The sequence below is a fragment of the Elaeis guineensis genome, chromosome 13 (genome assembly GCF_000442705.2).
Source record: "Elaeis guineensis isolate ETL-2024a chromosome 13, EG11, whole genome shotgun sequence".
In the NCBI taxonomy this organism is placed as follows: domain Eukaryota; kingdom Viridiplantae; phylum Streptophyta; class Magnoliopsida; order Arecales; family Arecaceae; genus Elaeis; species Elaeis guineensis.
Window position 1 is genome coordinate 67007730 of NC_026005.2, and position 11926 is coordinate 67019655.

Genomic DNA, 11926 nt, shown 5'->3' on the forward strand with positions numbered 1-11926 from the left:
GCTAATAATCTGTTTTGTTGTAGTGCTACTTTCTTAGGTATCATATCCCCAGGCATCAGCTTACAAAAAAAATATATTTCAATTATGAAACATTTTCTTCCACAAACAAAATGAGTCCAAATGTATGAAATAAAGACTATTATAATGTTATAAGTATCTACTGGAACATTATAATTGAAATCATTGCAATTGTTATAATGCTGTAATACTTTTGGACCTATTATATTTTATTAAAAATAAGAAAAAAAATAACATATGATTTAGCAATATAATGATATGTTATAATATAAATAGATATTATTATTTTTCTTTTTAAGTTTTCAATTTTTATTTCTTTCTAGAATAGATCATGGAATGTGAAAGTAATATATTTCTCAAGTGAATAATAATTAAAAAATAATGCTATTCATTTTTTTAATTATTACTATTATATTTTAGTATAATATCTCATGATAATAATTATTTTAATATTTAAGATTTTGAAAGCCAACTTGGTTCTCTTCTCTTTTTGTTGAGTATTGATAAAAGATTTTGAAAATGAATGGTAAGAGAGTAATAAATTTGTTTTTATAAAATTGAATAATGGTTTTGATGGGTCTGCTAATTGTAATATAAAAGTGGTTACTAAAACATTATTTTTCTAATACTATTAGAGAATCAAAAACTATTATTTTATCCTTCTTTTTTTTAGAGAAATTATTTTTTATAAGACTGATAATTCTCACTACTTTAGCATGAATACATCTAATAAAATCGAAAAGCAAACTATCTCTAAAAGCTCAGAGTAACCATAATATCAATCAATATAATGTCAATAGAGTTCTTAGTGACATAAGAAGCTATATAATCAATAGACTCATTTGCCTGTGGTAGACATGCTTGGGAAAAAAAAAAAGAGATCCTCTCTTTTATTGTCAACCAAATGTCCTGTAGGAGAGGATGAGTACCGAAACTCATGTTGTATTTGGATCCATCCAATTACAGTTTAATCACCCTTCATCAAGATGGAGTGGGCCCTTAGATTATGTTGGGTATAGATAATGTCCGCCCAAGCAATCCTTAACTTCGCTCTCATAACAATAATATCATATATCATTGATCCATCCATTGCAATGAACTTGAAGTTTGGAAAAAAATATTTAAATTAAGTTTACTATATCATTTTTAGACCAGTTCAACTAAAGCTTGACATGCCAATATGTATTGATAGAGGGAAGGTAAATAGTCGATGGAAAAAGAAGAAAGAAATCCAATCACAATTTCGGACCATCGCATCCAAATTGCATGGGTAAGAGAGGAATCTATTTGGACCTGCAAATCAAATTGTCTATCTTCTCCTAACTTTAGGATTTTTATCTCTCCAACAACTATTTCTATTTAGGGATGGAAGAAAGGGTGACGATGAATATGAAGATGGAGAAGGGGTGACACCGCCGTATGTTGGAGTACTCAACTGTGTGCTGAAGATGGTAAATGCGGAGGGACTGATGGTGCTCTACATGGGCTTCATCCCTACCATCTCGAGATTTTTTATCACCATCTGATATCGATTGGGTGGGACATCTTTGATCGCACACCTGAAGCCTTCGGCACCATCGTAGATCCTTAGGGAAGGAGCGGATGGATATGTGCCGTTCTTTGCCCTCGTGGTGAGCTCATGGCTCGATACATCACCGATCTTTTTCTCTATGTTGCTTTCGATTCAAGCATTGTTTGATGCCAGGACAAATTGGAAAGAAAAAAATAATAATCCAGAATATTCTATATGAGGCAAATCATAGCCATATAATTACTATAAGTGAAATATCATATCTATCATAAAATTTATATATTTTGTATGAGGTAAATCACGATCGTATACTTATTATTAGGTAAAATATTGAATCCACCATCCTATTTTAGGAAGGAGATTAATGGAGGCCAACGAAGTGGAAGATACAATGGGTAGATATTTCTATGCAAAGCATTTATACGTGACAAATAGTTGGAACAAGATATGAGTGCTTCGCTGGTTGATTTAATTCCTGGATTTTCATGGATGATTTTTTTTTTCAAAATAATATTATGATAGGCCTGATTCAATGAGCAATTTTTTTTTAATCCATCCACTACCCGATTTTAAAAAGGAGATCAACAAAGGCCAAGCCAACAGAAAAGATGATGGATAGATATTTCTTGGAATGAAAGTTGTATTGATATTATTCATCTAGATTTGTTTTCATATCCAAATCAATCTGGATATGATAGAAATTTGAGAATACAACTAATATCCATATTCATAAAAGAAAAATGAATATAGATATGGATAGATAACTATTCGATCCGTATTCGAATATCCGAATCTTTATATAATTCTATAAAATTTTATATAATAATTATTAATTTTTAAAAAATATGCAACCATATAAATATGCTATTAACTTGATTTATCATCTATTTAATAATATTTTTGATCCTGTAATTATAAAATTTAATTATTTAAATAATATTTATAATAATATTTATATTTTTAATATCTGAATTATATTTATATCTGTTTGAAATAAACATGAATATAAATTTTTATGTCATATCTATATTTATATTTATTAAATAAAATAAATATAAATATAAATATGAGATATTCGATCCATATTAGACTCGGTTTCAGCGCCTGATAGTCCTGTGCAAAGCATCTAAACGCAACAAAGTTGGAACAAGACGTGGATGTTGTTCTGGGTTGGCCCTGGGGTGATGTTACGGCGCTTGCCGCCCATCTTGAACTATTAATGGTTTCTAATTTTTTAAATATAAAATTTTTGGAGGCTCACAGAAGATCGTATTGATTTCTTTCCTCGATTGCCATCGGGAATTTTTTTAGAAAAATAATATGAAGCGCCCGATTCAATCAATAATTTTTTCGGAATCCGAGCCTCGATAACAAAATCCGCAACCACTCTGCCTCCTCCTCAAAGAGGATAAATCAACAGTGATAGTGACGAAAAATAAGTCAACCGGAACGCGAATCACATACCGTTCCTTCTCATATTGAAGGACCAAGATAAAGCGACATGCACGCATCCGTCCTCCATCCCTCATCCGGCCTTCTCCACAGCCACTGTGCTTCCTCTGCTTGTTGAATTCTTGGGGGCCTTTGCCAGCCTGTTTTTTTTTTCCCTCTCAGCAGCGGCACAAACCCGCACCACCCTCGCCCTCCTCGTGTCTATCCTATAAATCTCAGCTTTCCCACCACTCTCGTGTATTTAAACAAACCCATAATAAACGGAGTCATGAGCTGGCGGTGGGCCGGAGACATGGGCGCCGCTGAGAAGAAGATCGATGAAGACTCCGGCGGTGGCGGAGCCGCCTCCAATTTCCAGAGCGTCGGTCTGGTGATCGGTGTCACCGGCATCGTCGGCAACAGCCTCGCCGAGATCCTCCCCCTCTCCGACACCCCTGGTGGCCTTAGAAGGTCTACGGCCCCCGCCCCGTCTCTTTCCGTTCCCTTACCTTGGGCCTCCCCGTCGAACACATCCAGTGCGATGTGTCCGACCCCGACGATGTCTTCGCGAAGCTCTCTCGCCTCACCGACGTCACCCACGTCTTCTACGTCACGTGGGTGAACCGCACCGTCGAGGCCGAGAACCGGGAGGTCAATTCGGCCATGCTCCGCAACGTTCTCGCCGCCGTCCTCTCCAATGCCCCCAATCTCCGGCACGTGTGCCTCCAGACCGGCCGCAAGCACTACCTCGGCTCGTTCGAGTCCTTGGGCAGGGTAAAGCCCCATAAGCCCCCATTCCGCGAGGATCTCTCGCGGCTTGACTGTCCCAACTTTTACTACGACCTCGAGGACATCCTCTTCGAGGAGATAGCTAAGAGGGATGGGACCGGGACGTGGTCGATCCACCGCCCGACGACCATCTTCGGTTTCTCCACGTATAGCCTCATGAATTTGGTGAGGAGTCTTTGTGCTTATGCCGCAATTTGCTGGCGGGAAGGGCCCCTGAAATGGCCGGGGAGCCGGGCAGTTTGGGAGGATTTCAGCGATGCCTCCGATGCTGACATGATCGCCGAGCACCAGATCTGGGCGGCGATCGATCCGTATGCCAAGAATGAGGCCTTCAATTGTAGCAACGGGGATTTGTACAAGTGGAAGTATTTGTGGCCGTTGCTGGCGAGGGAGTTCGGGGTGGAGGTCGATCGGGTACGAGGGAGAGGAGCAGCGGTTCAAGCTGGTGGATGCGATGAAGGAGAAGGAAGGGCTGTGGGAGGAGATCGTTGCGGAGCATGAGCTTGCGCCCACCAGGTTGGAGGAGGTGGGGAACTAGTGGTTTGTTGATGCTGTGTTCGGCGTGGAGGAGGTGCGTCTGGACGGCATGAACAAGAGCAAGGAGCGTGGGTTCTTGGGGTTCCGAAACACGGTATCTTCTTTCATTTCTTGGATTGATAAGACGAGGGCTTACAAGATTGTTCCTAGATATGTCTTTTATGCATACCTTCTTTCTATCATTTAGTGTAATATTTGAATTCACCTTGCTTGCTTGGTTTGCCTTTTGTTTTCATTCACGAAGGACTGGTTGTATGATTTTTATGTTTTGCAAGTGATGGAATGAAAATAAGGATGCATGTTCTCAGCTATGCTATTATTATTGTGGTGTTTTGTGGTTCAGAGAAATTTATTTGTCTTGACCAAGTTAAAGATGTTTGTGATGTTAAATCAATAACTAGCAACACCTTGTTTTTAGATCCATTATTATATCAAATGGGACACTTTTGGCTTTTTGTTAGCTGCTTCGGGCATGTCTGCATCCTGATCGTTTTGTCCTTTAATGTCTCTCACGTGGATGGGTTGATGGGTAGAGAAAAGGATGGAAGAATAAAGTGCAAGGAATTAGCAGACGCTGATCTCCTGATTCTGGGTTATGGAAGCCGAATCCCTTCGAAAATATGATCGTTGATATCACAAATCTCAGGATTGGCAGAATCTGGCTCCTCTTTAATCCATGTTTCGATCCTTTTGGTGTGCTTCTGTAATTATAGTAGATATCACATTAATAATCTGGTTCACTATCTGGTCAGCCTAAGTGCAGACAGGACTCCTGATTAGCTTGAGTGCAGGCATTCTAATTGGATGATTTATACCACATGGATCGATTGAATAGATGAGAAAAATTAAAGACTTTGATTGTTTTATCAATATTTGATTTAAGAGAAAAATTTTGTGGAAGATGAGCATCTGGAGCTTGTCTCTGAGCACTTGATCTTCTAATCAGAATTTATCCATTAAGAGTCCTTAGTCTATGGGAGTCTTCCTCGGAGGGAACCAAAGTTAAGAAAATACCTAATTTTGGCCTTTTTTGTCTGGCCTCCATCCTCACTTGTGAGGATTTGGAGATCTCTGCCTCTAATATCAATTCTCTAGAATTGATATTGGAGTTTGCTGGTCCCGATGATCAGATAGCTAAGCCTTCTTGAGCTCAGGCCGGACACTATAAAGAGTCCTTCAAAGTTGACCTCAAGTTACATATTCATTCTTTTATTGTAGATCTTCTTAGGGTCTTTCAAATAGCTTTCTGTAGCATGGCACTGAACTCATGGCATCTTATAGTAGCCTTTCTTTCTCATCATTTCCTCTTTGGTACTAAACCAACCAACCATCTCTTTCGCCATGTTTCTCGTTTAAAGAGCACCCCAAAGAGATTAGATGGTTGTATGTTTCTCCTCAGATGGGACAGCATCTCGTTCGAGATGCTCATTCTTCTATTTATAATGGAAGGAGTATTATTTTTTTTTTTTTATCGAGCAGCTCTAGGATTTCGATACTTCATGAGATCGACCTTAGAGGTCATTGAACAAGGCTCCAGTTCTCTCAGACATTGAGGGAGCTTGAAGTTTATTTTTAGCCATGCTGCTCCTCTACACAAGTTCCTTTTCGAAGAGATGTTATATAAGATCGGATTGAGCCAGCCAATCCTGAGGATAAGTATCATTGATTTGCACTTCACTTCAATTTTTTTACTAATGATTTTCTACCTTCCAGACATGAAGCCTGATGCATTATCATCAATGCACATCAAGTAATAAGTTATCAATCAGCTAGATAGCTAAGTCGGGTCGAATCCATAGGGATAGAGGTTAAGTTACGTTCAATTTAATTTTAAGTAAATTTTAAGAAAAAAAATTTAGCAATTATATAAAAGTAAGATTGATTAAATTAAGTAATTAAAACAAAAGAAAATGAGTAGGAAACAACTATTAAAGGATCAAGAAACAATTAAAGGAGTTCTAGAATTTTCAAATTCATCTACAAGCATGATCCTGATAATTCCTTTTAACGCAAGAAAAATATCTTTTTAATTATTTTAAGACCTTAGTTATGTGCATAATCTATCTCTCTAGAGCATGGATCGTATCATCTTGATCATGATGCATCCTTATAAATCATAGATTATTCAAATCTAAATCCTAAAAATTTGAAAATAGATGTTATGAATTGCTCTTCAACATAGACTATTTACTGGGTATAGATCGTATCTCCTGATCATGATCCGTCTTAACAATCATAGCCTATTTGGAGATCACAATTCATATTCAAGCATAAAAAACTTAAATATATTTATGCATATATAATAAAATTATTAACATCAAAAGCAAAAAAAAATTAAAGATATTCATTGCATCAAAAAAAATTACTACAAGGATAAGCAAAAATAATTACAACCATGCTCCAAGATGTCTTCTACTTCTCTCCAAAAACTTTAGCTTTTAGCCATGCATGGAAGGGATGCTGTACGCCATCGCTATCTTCTTGCTTCAGTCTTCTGTTGGCACAATAGCTTAGTTGGCAGGTCCATCATGTTTTCCATAAAGTTAAACTCTCTGCACCTCGATACTTGAGATATTCGCGAATTGATGGCATTGTCGCTCTATATATATGCTGAGACTCTAGTGAGATCTTGATTCTTAGCCAAAGCTATGACACTAATGTTATCACAGTAGAGTTATATGACATCTCATATCATCACTCCATACTTCGCAAAAATTGTATAAACCAGAAAGTTGCCTTAGCACCCTTAAAACGATGATGAACTTTACCTCTATGGTGGAATTTGTAATAATCAAAATTCTTCTAATATATAATATCACCATAGTATAGGAATACACATATTGTGTAGACCTTCTATCATTAATTGTGTATATCCCAAAATCCTAAATTCTTCTCCTGTAAAGACCAAGAAGATATCCTTAGTGCTTTTAAGTACATAAAGATATTCTTCACAGATATCTAGTGCTCTCAGTTTGGATTCAACTGATATATATATACTCATGACACTTATAGCAAGATTTATATCAGGTTGAATATATAGCACAGCATACATGAGGCTCCATATGGCAAAAGTATAAGGGATTCAGCTGCTCATGCACTCATCTCTTCAGATATGCTAGGGCATATCTTTTTAGATAAATGAATTCCATGCCTAAAGAGAATAATTTTTTTTTTTAAGTTTTTATGCTAAATCTTTCAGCACTTTCTTATGTACATTTTCTATGAGAGATCAAGTATACTTTTAGATCTATCTCTATAGATCTTTATTTAAAATATAGATGCTTCTCCTAGATTTACATAAAAATTTTTTTGACAACTAGATCTTAATCGAGGTCATTATGGAATAATATTTTAATTAGAAGGATGACATCTATGTACACTATGAAGAATGTCAAGCCCTCCCACTGATCTTCTTAAAGACTCATGGTTCTCTTCATCTTTGATGAAATCAAATATTTTGATTGCATCTTTGAAACGATTACACCATCTCATAATAGTTTTGGGATTATCTCATATTTTCTATCTTCTATGAGGAATATTTTCTCTACATCTTCTATAAGCATATCTATATACCTTTCAGAAGGATAGGAGATTCAACTAGATCTACGAGGTGATAAGGTAGACCATCTACTGACTGAATGGGTTCTATAGGCTCTATATTTATTGTTGCTCTTAAGAGACTTTCTTTTGAGTTCAATTTGCCTCCCACTGAAGAAAAAGTAGGCAGTACTATGCATTAATTTTAAATTTTTTACAATGGATTAATTAGATTATATATTTTAATCTATTTTACATGCATAAGATCTAATCTAAACTACCATGCAAGAATTATGATATGATTTAATATGAACTTAAGATCTGAAAATAAAAATCTACATCAATCTAATCGATGCTGCAGACTAGATCTAACCATTAAATCTATCAAAACTAATCTAACAAGTTCAAAACTCATTACCAGATTGTGAGTTACTGATCTCAACAAATATCTTACATAGAAGAGAGTCTCTTCAGATTGCTCATAGCCTGTGAAGACATCCGACCTCTACAGATCGTCCACACGAAGATCAATACAGATCGGGCTCCTTGGAAGTTCTAGCTTACAAGGATCTTCAAAGACTGAACTCTTCTTCTTCTTTTGATCTCTTGGATGCTCCAAAAGAGAAGAAGATCCAGAGGAGGAAGAGAGAGAAGAGAAAGCTTGGTCAAAAAATAAAATCAGCAAAAAATATCACATGAGGTATCCACTATTGGAGCCCCCTTTAAATAAGTAGGGACTTAGGATTTTGGGTCAAAGGGGGGCACCAACATTCACCATGCCAACCACCAATTTGGCATCCCAAATTTTTCAAGAATGGGTGATGGCATGATGAAGGAGATGTGATCTTTCTCACACCCAAAAATACTTCAAAAAAATTTAGAAAAAAATCAATTGGCCCAGCCTTCTTTTCAAATATGAAAAATCTTTTTCTTCTTATCTCTTATCTTTAATTTAGATTGCATTCAAATTAGACAGGAGATAAGGCTATGACTCATTATGCTTTGCCACCCACCCTCACTGGGCCCTCTCTTTTCACACCAAAAATCTCATGCCAAAACAATTTGGCATTGAGAAGAAGAGGTGGGTCCAAGGTGATGCAAAGGAAAGAGATAGAGTCTCTGTTGGCTTGGACTCTTCATCTTCATTTAATTCTAAACCAAATCAAATCAGATTTAAACCCAATGATGGAATGAACCCAATCTAATTAGAAGCCTAATCATCTCAACAAATTTCTAACCCAATTAAAAATTAGCTGAGCCCAAATCCTGATCAAATCAGGATCAAATTTCTTTCACAATTAGGCTTGATCAAATTAAATCTAAACTAAGTCAAATTGAGTCCAATTCAATTAGACTTGATCTAAAGCTCTTTACTCAATCAAATTGAGTAATTAGCAATCTAATTGTTAATAAATTTTTATTAAAATATAGTCCCAATCTCAGTGAGACTCTTCACCAGAATCACAATCAAATTGGACTCTTCAACCATCAGATCAGACCGTATCTGTTAATGTATGTGATCTTATAGGTTCAAACTTAAGTTGGTAGTATAGAAAAACTTCCTATACTAATCGATGTTACTATCTAGTAATGAAACCTGACATCAGATAGGTCAAAGATTGCAAAGCAACATTCTAAAGCCTACTGACGTATGATTACCGTATAATTCATCTCTTTGACCCTAGTGCTTAAGGTAACTAGGGTTTGACTGTCAACCTAATACAGTCGATCACATTGTATTTCAACCTTTCAAATCTATCATATGAATTATCCTGATCAAAGTTTTACTAAATTAAAATACACTCATGCATATCTCCTACTTATTCAGAGGGACTAATTACATCTTGACTCACACATCAACTTGATGAGTACTTGACTGCACCCAATATCCTTCCATCGGTGAACTAGAAATTCAAATGGTCTGACACTAAAATACAGTGAGTTATTTACAAGTCATCATGGTGATCTCAAGTCTAAGGATATTTATATCTGTATCCTTCATAAGCTACTCTTGACAGCAGAGTACTCGATAAATGATCACATTCGATGTGAATGTACTCCTACATTCCATATGCATGCCATACCAGTATGTTTACACTCCTTGGTTAAAAAGACAACCAACCCATATGATACACAATGACCTATACTCAATATTGCTATCATCCTATTAACAGCATATCATTCGATCGCGAATGTTTTAAGGACTAAATGATAAATCCTCCTTTATCGATTAATTATATCTAAAAGACTTTATCATAACACAGGAGTTTAAATAAGATAGACAAAATACGATGAAAAATCAAATAATTTTTATTAATAAAAATTTATATACAATTACAATTGTGAGCACAATCATCAACCTCAACACAGAAGTTCAAATAAGATGGACAAAATGTGATGAAAAAGCTAAATAACTTTTATTAATAAAAATCTATATACAATTTAATTGTAAGAACAATCATTAACAGGTTGATGATTGACTTTGGAACATAATTTTCAAACCCACTGCTTTCATCATGGATAAACTATTTTTCAGAAAGATAATATATGGGGTCACAATCACATTGTGATCCTTTGAAAGGTAAAATTAATATCCCAAAATTTTTTTGGATACCTCACGAGCTCTCATAAACCTAATCTCTAACTTGTCTGCCTACTGTTGCTTGGTATGGATCGGATATCTCTAAATCTCATGATCTAGTGTCGCTTGACATAGGTCAGATATCTCCGAATCTCACGATGATCAAGACTCAGTTTCTTATCATATTATATCTCATATGGTGTGGTGAGAATGGATTTAGAGAGAACCCAATTCACTATCTAATTAGTGGTAAGATAAGTATGTCCCCTAAATAACAAAAAATTAGTGAAGCTCATTATGGATCGAGCAATATCCAATAGGGTCTGACTTCTTCATTTTAAAATTTTGTCGAGTTGAAGCAATCTAGATGGAGTCCATTATGAGACTATGATATTTTTTCTTGAGATAATCTAGAAATTTTTTAGATATTAATCTCTTCGATCTGATCAAAATATCTTTGAATTTTTTCGATTTACTTCTTTACTTCATATCTGAATTTTTTGAACACTTCAAAGGCTTCAGATATGTGTATCACATACATATACCTCTAGCTACCATATCAAATGTGCCACACACAAGTATGCATTATGATAAGTATCTCAGTGTCCTTTCCTTATATCCCATAAAGATAGCTTGATCATCTTTTCTTAAGATAAGACTGACAAACTGAATATGACTCGATAGTCATCGAGCCTAAAGGCACATTTATCTCTAGTTTGTTAATCCTTTCTTCTCCTATATGACCTAGCCTAAGATTCCATAAATACTTGAGGTTTATCTCATGATTGGATCTCTCAGACCCAACGGTACTCATTTATTGCTCAGATACATTCACATTAATATGTAAATGATGGAGACTATTAATTATAAAGCCACATCTATTTTATTTTCAAAATAAATTATATCATAATCTTTGTGAAAACTATCAAGTAGATCTGACATACTTTTTAAAGATGTGTCTTTCTATTTTTCTTTAGGATTTTTAGGTGTTCAGGATAGTTTTTTTGTTCCACAATAAGAATTGTACCTCTTGAAATCTTCAAGATCCTCTCAATCATCACCAACATGTCTGATAACTTAGTCAGGATGCAATTATTTGTTCATATGATAGTTTACTATAAACTGCCCATACAAACTTGCAAGGGATTATCGGATCAAACCTATCTGCATGCAATGATCTTAATGAATGGTCATGTCGAGCTTCTCAAGCTTTACTATGTCTTTGATCATTGTCAAACAATGGCCATGGACAGACTACCTTTGATTCATCTTAGCATCAAAGAGCATCTCAGATATTCCATAGTGCATAGATCGGCTTCTCTCACCATACAACCTTTGTAGGTGAGTCAACATAGCCCAAGCAATCTATATGACCTGGTGTTGCAACTCATTTGACCTAGACACCAATTTGTCATATCTGACCTTTTACGATCATCCATCCAATTTTCAATACTTCTCATTGGTCAGCGGTTGGACAGTTTGGTAATACTAGGGTATCCTGA

At 35.8% G+C, this 11926-nt stretch overlaps 1 pseudogene; it reads left to right on the top strand.

The window, feature by feature from the left end:
• Positions 1-3183: 3183 nt before the first annotated feature.
• On the top strand, positions 3184-4607 carry LOC140853374 (3-oxo-Delta(4,5)-steroid 5-beta-reductase-like; annotated as a pseudogene).
• Positions 4608-11926: the final 7319 nt, after the last annotated feature.